The following is a 15,000-nucleotide window of genomic DNA, read 5'->3' as shown; positions in this document are numbered from 1 at the left end:
TCTCTCTCTCTCTCTCTCTCTCTCTTTCTCTCTCATCCTCTCCTTCTCTCTCTCCTCTCTCTCTCTCTCTCGCTCTCTCTCTCTCTCTCTCATCTCTCTCTCTCTCTCTCTCTCTCCTCTCTCTCTCTTTTCTCTCTCTCTCTCTATCTCTATCTCTCTCTCTCTCTCTCTCGCTCTCTCTGTATTTTACCTTACAGAGATACTTGTACTATGTAGTCAAGACCCACCATTTTTCTGGTTGACTGGCACCATGGACGGATAATTACGAGATTCAAAACTGAAATGTTTTTCTTTGTCATTGGCCGAGGGTACAAGCATGTGCCAAATGCGCACTGTTTATTCAGGCCGCGTGACTCCTGCTTAAGACCTACAGCCGCTGAGCGATTAAGCAACATAGCTGAGCCAATCTCACTCCTTAAGGCTTTGGTAAAATAATAATCTTCGTTTTTTTCTGGTCCATCGCAGCGTCAGCCGATGGCATTCCTCGCGGATCCATCTCCTGACGCGGCTACGTATGAACGCTGCCTCCGCCGCCCGACGTCGCGCGGCGCCTCTTTCGCCACCCACCCGCGGCAGAGGCTCGCCCCGCGGCGGCCCTCGTCGCCTGTAAACACCTGAGCCTTTTATCGCCTCAAAGCAAACACATATCCTCGCGTGGAGCCTTCATGGGAACTTGCACAAACACATATACGCATATTGGCTATGGACGTATATAGTGACGTGTGTAACCACAAACCTGCACGCTTCAAAACACATCGCGAAAACTAGGACGCACACACGTGAACACTTTGAATTTGGTCATACATGTGCATCCATGCCATTACCACGCACCGACATGTACACATGACTACAGGCGAATGTTGATTATAGTCACACATAAACTTATATGGCTATGTGGTCATATATTCATATGTATATACAGACTCACACGCGCGAACGGACACACATAGGCAGTCATGCACACGTACATTATTATCTTTTCTCACGCCTGCTATCAGGTGATGACGCTCTGTCTATTATTAGATAAGAGGCTACTGATGATGTGACCATCTTATTTTATTTTATTTTATTTTATAACTGTCCTACTATTGTTTCTACCTATTCTGCATTACTGTATGATGTGATTATTTATGTAAAAAAGAGCCATTGTCGTTAATGTAATAAATTGTCTTGACTATGTCTTTGACGCCTGTTGTCCGGCCGCAGTGGGGGAGGGGGAGGGGGGAGGGGGTCGAAGAACAGATGGACGTGGAAAAGCGAATAAGGAATATGGGAAGACTGAACTGAGGACACGTGGAATGGAAAACACATATAATGGAAATAAACGGGGTGAGGCGAAAAGACCTGGAAAGGAAAGGGCCAAGAGAAAAGGAATGTCCAGGGCGGGGGCAGAGGGAAAGGGAGGCAGAGGGAAAGAGAGGCAGAGGGAAAGAGAGGCAGAGGGAAAGAGAGGCAGAGGGAAAGAGAGGCAGAGGGAAAGAGAGGCAGAGGGAAGAGAGGCACGGAGGAACAGTAGAGGCCGCAGGGAGAGAGAGGCAGGGGAAGGAGAGGCATGAGGGAAGAGATGCAGACGATGAGGGGGGAAAAGAGGAGGTTGCAGGAGGGAAGGGGAGGAAGGGAGAGAGGCAGAAGGGAAGAGAGGCAGAGGTGGTAAAGAGATGGCAGAGGTCGGTGGAACAGAGTGTGGGAGGTGCAGAGAGGAAAGAGTAGGCCAGAGGGAAAGAGAAGGACAGATGGGAAGAAGCCGGTAAGAGAGGCAGAGGGAAGGAGGCGAGAGGGAACGAGAGGCAGAGTGGCAGAGAGGCAGAAGGGAAAAGAGATGTGCAGGTAGGGAAAGAGATCTCGAGGATAGGAGAGCGGAGAGGGAAATGAGAGGCACTGAGGGAATAAGGGCAGAGGTGAGAGAGCAGAGGAAGATAGCGAGGGAAAGAGAGGCGAGGGACAGAGAGGCAGAGGGAAGAGAAAGAGGCAGAGGGAACCGAAGGCAGAGGCGAAAGAAGTCCGAAGAGGGAAGAGATGCATAGGGACAAAGGTGGAGACGAAAGAAGCAAAATAACACCTCAAGACGAAGGAAAGGAAAAGGATATAACGAAAAGCTTAGATGGAATAAAGGCTGGAGAGAGACATTATTGCGGATTGATCAGCCTGTAAATGGAGACAAGGAAGATAAATGCCAAAAGAAAGGCACCGATTTATTACGACAGGAGGGATTATGACAAACAAGAGTAAACAGAAGCCGAAAAATGGTATAAGAGAATTGCATCATATGACTCTACTATGCGAAGATGAATTAGAATGCGATAGGAGATAGAGAGTAGCTAAGAGAGTCTGGAAGAGAGAGAGAGAGAGAGAGAAGAGAGAGAGAGAGAGAAAAGGAGAGAGAGAGGGAGAGAAAGAGAGAGAGAGAGGATGTAGAGAGAGTAGAGGAGAGAGAGAGAGAGAGAGAGGAGAGAGGAGAACGAGCGGGGGGAAGGGCAGAGGTAGACCGAGAATCGGCGCTCTCCGAGACAGAGAGAGAGAGAGAGAGATAGAGATAGAGAGAGTACAGAGAGAGAGAGAGGTGTTAGAGAGCATGTGCTCCAGTACAGAGTGCTGACTAGGTGGTCCGGTATTTTGTGAGAGAGAGTAAGAGATGGAGAGAGAGAGAGAGGTTGTGGAGGAAGAGAGAGTGAGAGAGAGAGAGAGAGTGGCGAATGGTGACGGTAGAGGGGGGGTGGTGAAAAAAAAAAAGGAGAGGAGAGAGAGAAGCAAAGAGAGAGAGAGAAAGGGGTAGCAGAGGAGATAGGAGGATATTTGAGGAGTTTTAAGGAGGGGGGATAAGTAGTTTGAGAGAGAGGGGGTGGGGCAATGTAGGAGAGACAGATAATAGGATATACTGCTTACATTTATTTCAGGTGATAGCGGAGAGTCGACGTTTCGAGGTTAGAGTCTCATATGAATAGGAGGAGAGAGAGGATTAGCGGCTGGTCGTGAACGCACGGAGGGGAGATAGAGAAGATATATTTATCCGGATAGAATTGGAGAGTTTTTGACATGATATGGATAGAGTGTAGTGATGTGAGTTGTTGATCGATTGTGATGCGAGGTGGATATGCTGAGTATATCTTATCGTCATAAGAATTATTAGATTCATGATTTGAGATGGTCGTATCGGTTAAGTGAGCGGATTTTCTGACTGGATGGTGAAGATATGAGATAGAGAGATTTAGAGTCTTTGTTAAGCAGAGATGACTACGCGAGATCATGTTAGTTGCCTATTCTCTTACCTCTAGTATTTTCAACTACTAGTCATGATCTCAGTGCTCGTATTTATCATCTATTTCTTTACTTTTGTTTAATGTGTTATATCGTTGAGAGTGATCTGAGAGTGATTCTCTAGTTTATATCTTAGACGCGGGAGATCTTGTCGTGTCTTTCTCTCTTCTGTCTTCTATTTTGATCAGTATATACTATATCTATATATATGATTATAGTGATAGATATATGATATTTATTCATGATTATAGATATCTACTAGATAGATGATATATTTCTATCTTCTTCTCTCTATCCTCTATATATCTATTATATTATCTCTATCTACAGTAATAAATCATATATATTAATAGATCTCTCGTCTATCTGATCTATCTTCTTGCTCTCTTCGTCTTGCTCTCTTCTCTCTCAGTCTCTATGCTACTACTATACTCTCTCTATACCCTTCTTCTATACATGTATATAACAGTTCCCACTTCTATCTATCTCATACTCTTCTTCCTCTCTCTCTCTTCTCTCTCTTTTTCATCTCTCTCTCTCTCTTCTCATCTCTCTCTCTTTCTTCTTTTCTCTTTCTCTATCTCTCTCATCTCGCTCTCTCTCTCTACTCTATCTTCGGTCTGCATCTCTCTCTCTATATGTCTCTCTCTCTCGCTCTCTCTCCCCACCTCTCTTGCTCGCCTCTCTCTCTCTTCCCGCGTTCTCTCTCTCTTTCTCTCTCCTCTCCTGTCCTCTACGCTGCTGTTTTCTCTTTCTCTCTCTCTTCTCTCTGCTCTCTCTCTCTTGCCTCTATTCGCTTTCTCCTTCTCCTCTCCTCCTCTCTCCTCTCTCGCTTTCAAAAGCTGCACTCTCTAGCTACTCTCTTCTCTCTCCTACTCTCTCTCGTCTCTCTTCTCTCGTCTCTACTCTCTCTCTATACTCTCTCTCGTAATATATCTCTCTTTCTTCTGATGTTCAGTCTCGCGACTTAATAGTTATTATTTGTCTCAGTGTGCTTTCTCTACATTCTCTATCTATAAGCTCTCTAGCATCTTTCTTCTCTCTGCCTCTATATATTTTCTCTTTTTTTTTTTTTTTTCTTTTTTCGTTTTACTGCTTCTTATTACACATATTCATAGATCTATTTAGTGAAGTATAGCTTATATATCTACATCGTTCTCAGTAGTCTGATCACATGAGCATTTTTGATACATAGCGATATCGTGTTTTTGTTCTCATTTTGTGTGCGTAAGTCTGGACTACGGAGCTAGGCTAGGGGTATGTGTGGGGGGGCAAGCTCGTGCGTCCTAGGTCTGCTGCTGCGCGTGCGTGCTTGAGTCTTCGAAGATCACGAAGTAGTGGATGAAGTACAGGAGAGAGAGCGCTATGGGGTTGGCGCGATTGGAGAGTTGTGATGTGTGTAGGCTGTAAGAGTCAGTGACGATTGACGGTACTGTTTAAGAGATATGTGAGATGCTAGCTGATAGAGCGAGAGTGTATGGAGATAGAGTAGAGAGAGAGAGAAGAGACGAGAGAGAGAGGATATGAGAGGAAAGATCGATATAGACGGAGATGAGAGGCATCTCTATTGATGGTAAGGGGATGTCGGTAGTTTATAGATCTCCTTTACTATTATCTAATCGATCTCTAGTACGGCTCCGATCGTTGCCGACATTGGATACTATTTGTCTATAGTATGCTCGTGATATAGCATAACAATTACATCGAACTATTTGACTACACTACGTGATGTATGATCGGGTATTGTTAGAAGAGATTACATAATATATCTGTTCTCGTCGTCGAGATATCATTCGAGTATATATTCTAACTCTCTTATCTATATATAGATATACGATAGATAGTTAAGTTTCGGATGAGATTGGAGAGATTTGTCTTAGAGGCAGTCGGAGCAGAGAGATAGAGGTGTGCTGCGGGTCACACTAAGTGTATAACGTGGTGTGTAGAGATAGCGAGAAGATCAGAGCGACATATAGTATGTTAGACTGAGACATATAAGAGTGAGAGAGTATAGAGAGCAGAGTGTAGAGAGGATGTTACATGAGAGATAGATGTTCTATATAGAGAGGAAGATGATAATATATATTATATATAATTCTCTATTTAATTCTATATGTATATATAATATATATTCTATTATGCTATATGATATGATATATCATACTATAATATATAATATATATATATTTAATGATAGATATATATATAGATATTATCTTATATCAGAGGGGTCGCTTCCACTTAAGAACTTTGTCCGTCGCTATGTAACCTTTCGACGCGCGGGTTAGCGGTGTTTTCATACTGGTGACTAACCGTTTGATTGTCCGTTTGCTAAATGGAGTATCGATTTGGCCATAAGACGCGGGTCTACTGCTCCACGCAAACAGTGCTCGATGGCTAGCAAGGAGAGAGGTGAGGAAAGTACTCCTGGCCCTCGTTGTTACCACCAGGGGGCCATGTCTCTGGGATACACTACCAGTTTCTTTTTTCGTTCGTTGCAGCGAACGGGGCAGTTCCAACATGATACACTGGTACGTACATAGTAGTCGGTGCACGATGCAAGCTAAGCGTGTGTTCTGCAGGGTATTGTTGCACTCAGCTGTTGTTGCAGTATTAGAGATTGATGCCTTATGCTTGTTATGCTATAGCAAATAGATGCTACATTGTCAAAGTGGCTTCGTAGTTTGCGTTATTGTTTCGTAGTAATGCATGTTTTTTTTATTAAAATGTTAATGTTTAAAAAACATCTTGAAAAATTCTGCATTTTATGAACAAGAGAAAAGAAAAGTACGTGTTTATGATCGAAACATATATACTCTAGCTGGGAAGAAATATCTGTGGACCCCTAGAGCGATTAATTAGACCTAATAAATTAACCAGAACAATCACATTCAACACACTTGGAGAATTGGTTGACGTTGTTCCGTGTGGCTTTGAAGATCTCGTGTCGTTTGACGCCAGGCGGGTGTTGCGCTTCATGGCTATTGACCACACACTATCCGTGATTTAAACAAATAATGATTTTACTACATACGTTTTACAAATAGTTTTAACCAGTCCATCTGCTGTTTCCCGTTCTGGCCGGGGAATGAACAAATCTGCTGACCTTAACTTTCCGAGAAAATACAATCGTTTGTTGGTAGTGTGTTGAACTTTCTCAGTCCAGTCCTGTTGTGTGTGGTGTGTGTATGTGTGCTGTGTGTGTGTGTGTTTTGTGTGTGTGTGTTTGTTTGTTTGTGTGTGTGTTTTTTAACTAGAAGTATACAGTCATTGCTGCCGTTTCTCAATCTCTTCTCTCTCTTTCTCTCTCTCTCTCGTCTCTCTTCGATCCTCTCTCTCTCTGCCATTCTCTCTCTTTCTCCCCTCTCGATTCTCTCAGTCTCTCTTCTGCGGTCACAGGGTTCCTGCATCTAGACCGTGGACCTAAACACTATCGTTTTTTTTCCATTCCCTTATCCTCATCTTTCTGTCTACTTACGTGGTCGTTGGTTCTTTCCTGTCTCTCCTCTCTCTTTCGTCTACCTTGCTACGAAGGAAGCGAGAGCAAAATGCCCCTGGACGGGAAAGGGAAGGGGCCTTTCATGTCTAAGCTGTTCATGTTGTTCAATCACAGGATTTCTTGATATGCATCTCAACGCACTAACGTGCCTAATGAACAGGTGAGCGAAGAGAACGGAGAGCCACGCCGCGGAGAAAAATAGAAGTGTGTGGTGAATTGTGAGCAAAGGCAGTGGGAGAAAAAGGGAAACGAAGAAAAGGAAAAGAAACGGAGCGGAGGAAGGAACGAGGGGACACAGGGGACGGCGTGAAAACTACCGGGGTAACAGACAAAGGAAAAGGCGGGAAGAGGAGAGGGAAACCGGGGGGAACTCGGGGAAGGATATAAGGCTCTTGCATGAACGCATACAGAGGAGTGTACATATGAATCTCCAACGAGAACCTCGGATCTTCAGGGCCACGACGCTTGTACTGGTTGCACGGCGGGGGGCGGGGCGGGCGGGGCGCCAGCTTCCGACGCGAGTTCCATGCGCAGTGTCCCGCAGGCGCCGTTCCCCGCAGATGTCGCTCTTGTCCCGCGATTTTCTCCCTGCTTCCCTCCCCTGACCCGCCTCCGCTTACCCAGCGGCATTTCCCTCACATCAATTGTATTTATTTTTCCTGCTCACTTGAATAGAAGAAGAATAAGAAAAGAAAAAACTTCAGTGCTTGCATCTAACCTGCCATTCCGAAAGATGCAGGCCGAAGCCTCTCCTTTGTCCTGAGTTCTGTTGGCGCATTCATCAGCGGTCGGCCAGTCGCCTTGACGGTCAAAATTTGGTGACGGTCAGTGCCACCTCGCTCGGCGCCCTCGGTTCCAAGCCGAACCGTACGTCGCGTTCCGCTGATATTTCCTTTATGTATTGGTTTAATTTATATCATGCAAACCACTTTTAGAGTAAGGTGAACATTCACACGGATCTCTCTTTAAGTGTTGTTGATATTATTTTCTAACAAAGAACAAGCCACACTCCCATGGAAGGGACGCGAGTAGCGCCCGCGCACGACACCGGTTGACCTGTTCTGACCCTCGAAAAAGCAGTTCGTAGTAAGATCTGTCATGAGGAGATAGTCTTGCATTTGGCCTCCTTCATGCGCGCTCCACAGACCCTCGGTCATAATTCTGCAACTCGTGTTTTCCGGGGAATATTGCTTTCTTGCGAGTTTTTTATATTTTTTTTGCGGTAAGTTTGATCGCTTGTCTTGTGAGTGAAAAGGATTGAGCGGAAACCTTTATATGAGAACGTATATATTTGGTTCGCGTCGCCTGTCGGGTATGTGTGTGTGTGTGTGTTGTGTATTGTGTGTGTGGTTGTGGTGTGTGCATTTTCTTTCTCTCTCTCTCCTCCGCTCTCTCTAATCCAACATTCTCCTTCTCTCTCTCGTTCTTCCCTCTCATCTCCTCGCCTCTTCTCCCTCGTCCTCTCTCTCCCCGGTCCTCTCATCCTCTCTCAGCCTCCCTCTTCATCATCGTCTATCCTCCTGCTTTTGGTCTCCCTTCTCCTCTCATCCACTTCGTGCTTCTCTCCTTCTCTCTCTTCGTCTCGCCTGATCATCTGCTTCTTTCGTCTCTCTCTCTCTCTCCTCTCTGCTCCCTCCTCTCTCTCTTTCTCACGTCTGCTTCCTCTTCTCTCGCCCTCTCTCCTGCCCGCGTACCGTCTCACCGGATCTCTCTCTGTATTGGGTTTGTGTGTGTGTGTTGAGTGTGTGGGGGTGTGTGTGGTGTGTGTGTGTTTGTGTGTGTGTGCATCTCTCTCTCTCTCTCTCTCTCTCTCTCTCGGTCTCTCTCTCTCTCCTCTCTCTCTCTCCTTCGTCCTCCATCTCTCTCTTTCTCTCTCTCTCTGTATGTGTGTGTGTGTGTGGTGTGTGTGTGTTGGTGTGTGTGTGTGTGTGTGTGTGTGCATCTCTCTCTCTCTCTCTCGCTCCATCCCCTCTCCACTCTCTCTCATCTCTCTCTCGTCTGTGTGTGTGTGAGTTTGTTGTGTGTGTGTGTGTGTGTTGTGTTGTGTGTGTGTGTGTGTGTATGTGTTTGTGTGTTTGCGTGTGTGTGTGTAATGTGTGTGTGTGTTTTGTGTGGTGTGTGTGTGGTTTTGTGTGTGTTTGTGTGTGTTTTTTTGTGTTGTGTGTTGTTGTGTGTGTGTGTGTGTGTATGGTTTAGATTTGTGTGTGGTACTGTAGTGCGTTTTGTGTGTTTGGTCTTGTTTGGTTTGGATGTGGGTGTGTGTGTGAGTATAAGCTTTGAGGTGATGTTGATGTGTTTGTGTGTTGTATGTGTGTGTGTTTTTGTGTGTTGTATGTGTGTGTGTGCGGGTGGTGTGTGGTGTCGGTGTGTTGTGTGTGGTGTGTAGTGGTGCGTTTGTGTGTATATAATATACCGTTAAAGTCACAGGAATCACACACATACATACATACTACATACATTACATACATACATACCATATATCTAATTACTATATATATATATATATATTATATATATATATAGATATATACACATATAATGCCCCATATCATACTTGCAGATCTATAAATGATATCTCTCTAAATATATATACTAAGATATTAATATATAGATATTATCTTATGTATCTGTACGTACTAGTATTCTTTCATATGATGTGTTATAATCTATATAATATATCTATATATGATCTTATCTATATCATATCTCTCTTCATCTATATATATCTATATGTATATATATATATATATGTTCTATATATATAGATATCCAACTATATATGATATATATAATTTCTATCTATGTGTGTGTGTGTGATGTGCTGTGTTGTGTGTGCTGTGTGTTTGTGTGTGTGGTGGTGTGTGCTGTGTGTGTGTTGGTGTGTGGTGTGTGTGTGTGTTTGTGTGTGAATGTGAATCGGTCGAGATGACTCGGTACATAACACACCACAGCACACAGCACTCTAAACCGACACCACACTCACCGCACTATATATATATATTTACTATATTAGTATGTGTGGGTGTGTGTGTGGGTGTGGTGTGAGGTATGTATTATGTATGAAGTCTATGTTATGTAGGTATGTATGGTACTTTTATGAAATAATCCTCTGCTCGGTTATGTTTTTACATAGATAAATAGATAGATAGATAGAATAATTTTTATGATTGAGAAACAATATACCTACATCCATGTCATCCATACTGGTCACACACACCAACACAACACACCCATACATGGTTTGCGTGTATATATATAACATACAGACATACATACATATATATGCATACATTATTATATATATATATATAGGCATACTAGTAATATATATATATAATAATTGAGGTTAAATTCTATTAGTGATATATAATAATACTATATCTATCTCATATATATACTCCAATTAGTATCTGATCTTAGTGGTGTGGCTGTGCTGTGTCAGTCTTGTCGATGTTTGTTAGTATTAGCGAGTGTCGTGGGCAGATTGTTGTGTGTTGCTGTGTGTGGTGCTGTGTTTGTAGGGTGTAGTGTGTAGATCCCGTGTGTTGTGTATTATCTATATATAGGTATATAGTTTATAATGTAATATATATATATATCGGTTTGTGTGTGTGTGGGTGTGTCCTAGTCGGGTGTGTTAGTGGTGCGATCAGTGTGTTGTGATGTAGTAGGTGCACCTGTGTGCGCGGCTTAGCGTGCATGAGCTCGCGTTTTTGTGGATTTCTAAAATCAATACATACGTGTGACCGTTTGGGAGTAGGCCGTTGGCAGATCCCAGCCTGCTTAGTGGCTGGTCACAAGACATTTCTATACCTAATTCTTCAGATCAGAATACAGATAACGATGTCCATTGTCTCCTAAGGAACGTCGCGAAAAGCAATTTTTTCCTTAGCGGATTGGTTTTAGCAAGGTGAAAGCAGACTTTGTGAGGATAGTTGGTGACTTGGAGTTTCTTGTTAGAGAAGTCCGATACTGGCGAAGATGTTCATGTCGCCCGACTGTAGAGTGATGGGCTTCTGGGCGCCCCGAGACTTTTCTTCCTTTGTTAATTTCTCGATTTTATCTGGGCAACACTCACGTCATCACTTCTTATCTCTTATCACGAGTTTTCTTCTCATCTTATTCCTTAATCTCCGGCTTTGAGGGTATATTTGTGCCACTTTCATTTTCTTTTGTTCTTTGGTTATTTTTCACCTCCATTCAACTACCCTTGTTTAATACTAGCTGCTGCTCTTTTGGGCTCAGCTTCTAATGGCCTTGTCCGCGCTGTCTTCTTTGTCCATCGGGCGTTTTCTTCTGATTGTTCCTCGCGTCTTGCATCACCGTACCTTCGCACAAGACCGCTTATCGCGGCCTGAGCAGCACACCATGGAATGTCTTCTCTTCTCGAAAGCGACTCTAACTTTAATCCCTTTTTCCCACTTTCCCTCGCGTCTCTTCCCCCCTCGCGTGCCCGTCGTCTGTTTTGTGGTTAGCCTTGTACTAGTCTGACTAAAGGGATTTGTTTTTCCCTTGTTGGCTTTAAATATATGTACAAAACACACGCAAGAACCATAACAACATACGCACAACACACGCAAACATTACGCCAAAAACAGGCAAGCACACGCAAACACACGGGAACACACCACATCATAACACACAAGAGTACTTTCCATCCGCACGGCAGCTATATGCTCAACTTAACAAAAATACTTACAGAAATTGGCCATTGTTTTCCTCCTTTAGGCAGCTCACAAAACCTCTATTCTTTCTCTCTCATCCATGCTACCTCTCGATTCCATCCCGACTCTCTTTAACTCCCCATCATCTCACGACCGCTCCCTCTCACTCAACTTCCTCTCGTCTACAGTGGAGAGGCTGAACCTCTTTGTCTCTTCTGTCCCTCCCGCTCTCTCCTTTAGCACATCATAAACCTCTTACCGCTGCCATACACTCCAGGGTCTTATCTCCCGCGGAGATCTTTCAATTGTAATTTCCTTTTTTTTTTCTTTTTTTTTTCGCCATAACAGAAGATTTCGGGGGATCAGTACGGATATTAAATCATTTGATATAAACCCGTGGTCCGGACTTCTTGTTAAGTGGTCCTATTCTCCTCTCCGAGGAACATTAACGGAATCTGTGCTGGCCGTCTTTATAGCCCATGTTTTTGCCTCAGGGCGGTGTGGTCGAGGGGTTCGGAGGGCCAAGAATGCTTGGGTTTGCCCGGGGAGTGCGCTTTCCCGTTCGGGGCAGGGGGCTTGTTTAAGGCAATCGAGATTCTGTAATAGTCTCACCTGGGGGCCGTTATTTCAGATAAAAAGATAATACAGGATGTAATCAAAATAGCATTAACAAAGGATCAGTATGAAGTAAAAAGGGGAGATGAGCATTTTTAACGACCTATGTCCCGTTGCTTATCAAGCTGATGTTCTAACAGTCACGCGCATTAACAACTGAACTGTCACTACTTACATACCCAATTTGTTCCATTCAATGGGTCTTTCTCCTGCAAATCAGTTGCTAGCAGCCGCTCCGATGTCCCGAGCACTCTCGGCGCGGGGCGTTATCCGGAGTAAATGGAAGCATACTATCACCATAAAATCTAAACATCTTCTCTCCGAATGTCCGTTTCGAGGAGAGGATCTGGTTGCTGACGGGCGTCGGAAACTGCCCCAGTGGCCGTTTGTATGGTTACTATCTTGACCATCAGAATGAGGTTTACCCACAGCCCTGCATCGATCTGGCGCGACGCGGGCCGGGCCCGCGAAGGAGCAGAAAGGCCACGACCGAAGGCCGATGAGCCGCCCCGCCCGCGACCTCCTGGTGCTCAGTCGCCGACGCAAACAAAGAATGGCGGAGAGCCTCGACGGGTCTAAGATTTCCTTGATGCCGCGCCTCGTCGTCATCCTTTTCCAGCTTCTCGGTCCGTTCCAGTTTCCATATCCGGCTTCTCCCTCTTCTTTTTGGGCCTTATTATTTCAAGAGCAGCTTGTGATTCCCTCAACAGCTTGCTGCGAATAAAAGAAAGAAAACGAGCATTTCTTGGCCCCTCCTACCTATCCCCCCCCCCCCCCCCCCCCGCCCCCCCGTATCTCCAGGGCCCTCTTTCGGCCTTCGCGGGGTCTAACCCGGGCACTGGTGTCCGAGAAGCCACTGAGGGAAGGCGCGGCTCTCAGGAAGGGATAAAACATAAAAACTCGCCCTTTATGATCGTGTGGTCGAGACCACGCTGCCGGGGTTTAGGAGGGGAAATCGTGTAGCAAAACCTTCATGCCCAGAGGAGCTGATATGGTGCTGATAATCCTCCCGCGTGAACTGACACCAACATGCCCGGCGTACCACAGCCATGCCCACATGTGAACAAACACCCGCGCTTGCGTGGAAGTGCACACACACGCTGCAAGAGCCACGCAAGAACAAGCAAACAAGCTCGTGCCACAAGCCTCGCGAACAAATAAACTTGCTCACTGCACGAGCGCCGACGCACTCGCGCCCACAAACAAGTGCAGCTCCGGCAATAACCTGCGCACTCGAAGAGGTCGTATCCCCCACCCCCCGGCCCTCATCACCCCTCACCAGTCCTCCCCCGCCACGAACCCCCGTGATGGCACGATAACAGCCCTCAACAACCTGCCGTGTGGCATAAACCCAGGCGCGTGTCGCCCACGATCCTCCAGGGGCGTTTTTATCCCTTCCTGAGAGCCGCGCCTCCCTCAGTGGCGGCACCAGTGCCCGGGTTACGACCCCGAAGCCGAGGGCCTGGAGATGAGGGGGGGGGGGGATAGGTATGAGGGGCAAGAAATGCTCGTTTTCTTTTTTTATCGCCTCAGCTGTTGAGGGAATCACAAGCTGCTCTTGAAATAAGGACAAAAAGAAGAGGGAGAAGCCGGAAGGATGACGACGAGGCGCGCCTCAAGTGAATCTTCAGACGTCGAGGCTCTCCGCATTCCTTTTTTGCGGCGGCGACAGCACCAGGCGGGCGGGAGCTCATCGGCCTTCGGTCGGCCCTTCTGCTCCTTCGCGGGCGGCGTCTGCGCCAGATCGATGCAGAGGCTGTAAACCTCCTTCTGACTGGTCGAGATAGTAACCATCAACGGCACTGGGGCAGTTTTCGACGCCGTCAGCACCAGATCGAAACGACATTCGGAGCTGAAGATTTTTAGATTTTATGGTTATAGTTATGCTCCCTTACTCCGATAACGACCGCGCCGAGAGTGCTCGGGATAGCGGGGACTGCAGCACCTGATTGCAGGAGAAAGATTGAATGACAAATTGGGTATGTAAGTGACAGAGTTAATGGCGTGACGTAGCCATCAGCTTGATAAGCAACGGGAATAGGTCGTAAAAATAGCTCATCTCTCCTTTTTACTTCATCTGATCCTTGTAATGCATTTTGCATCCTGTCTATCTTTTTTATCTTAAATCACGCCCAGGTGAGACTATTACAAAATCTCGATGTCCTTAAACAGCCCCCCCCCAAGGGAAGCGCCCGGGCAACCCAGCATTCTTCGGGCCCTCCGAACCCCTCGACCACAACCGCCCTGATGCAATAAACATGGGATAAACGGCCAGATCCGTAATGTTCCTCGGAGAAAGGACACTAAAAAGAGTCCGGACACGGTATATCAAATGTTTAATAGCCGTAATGATCCCCCGAAATCTCTGTTATGGCCGAAAAAAGGAAATTACAATGAAATGATCTACGCGGAGATAAGCCCCTGGAGTGTTATGGCAGCGGTAAGAGGTTTCTGATGCTGCTAAGGAGAGAGAGGGAGGGAGAGACAAAGAGGGTGAGCGAGAGAAGGTTGAGTGAGAGGGAGCGGGTGAGAGATGGGGGAGTAAAGAGAGTCGGGATGAGAGGTAGATGGAGAGAGAGAAAGAGGTGTTTTGACTGAGGAAAACAATGCAATTTCTGTAAGTATTTTTGTAAGTAGCATATAGCTGCGTGCGTCTGTGAGTATCTGCGTGTTTATGATTGTGTGTTCCCGTGTGTTTGCGTGTGCTTGCCTGTTTTTGCGTATGTTTGCGTGTGTTTGCGTATGTTTGTTTATGGTTGCGTGTGTTTGTACATATATTTAAATGCAACAAGAAAAACAAATCCCTTTTAGTCAGACAGCTACAAGGCTAACAAAAAAAGGCGACGGCACGCGAGAAGAAGAGCGAGAAAAAGGTATTTAAATTTAGAGTCGCTTGGGAAGAGAAGAATTCCTGGTGTGCTGCTCGAGATAAGCGTCTTGTGCGAAGGTGGTGATGCAAGACGCGAG

Source organism: Penaeus monodon, chromosome 2 (assembly GCF_015228065.2).
Source record: "Penaeus monodon isolate SGIC_2016 chromosome 2, NSTDA_Pmon_1, whole genome shotgun sequence".
Taxonomy (NCBI): domain Eukaryota; kingdom Metazoa; phylum Arthropoda; class Malacostraca; order Decapoda; family Penaeidae; genus Penaeus; species Penaeus monodon.
The sequence above is the reverse complement of the archived record's forward strand: the minus strand, read 5'-3'. Positions refer to the sequence as shown.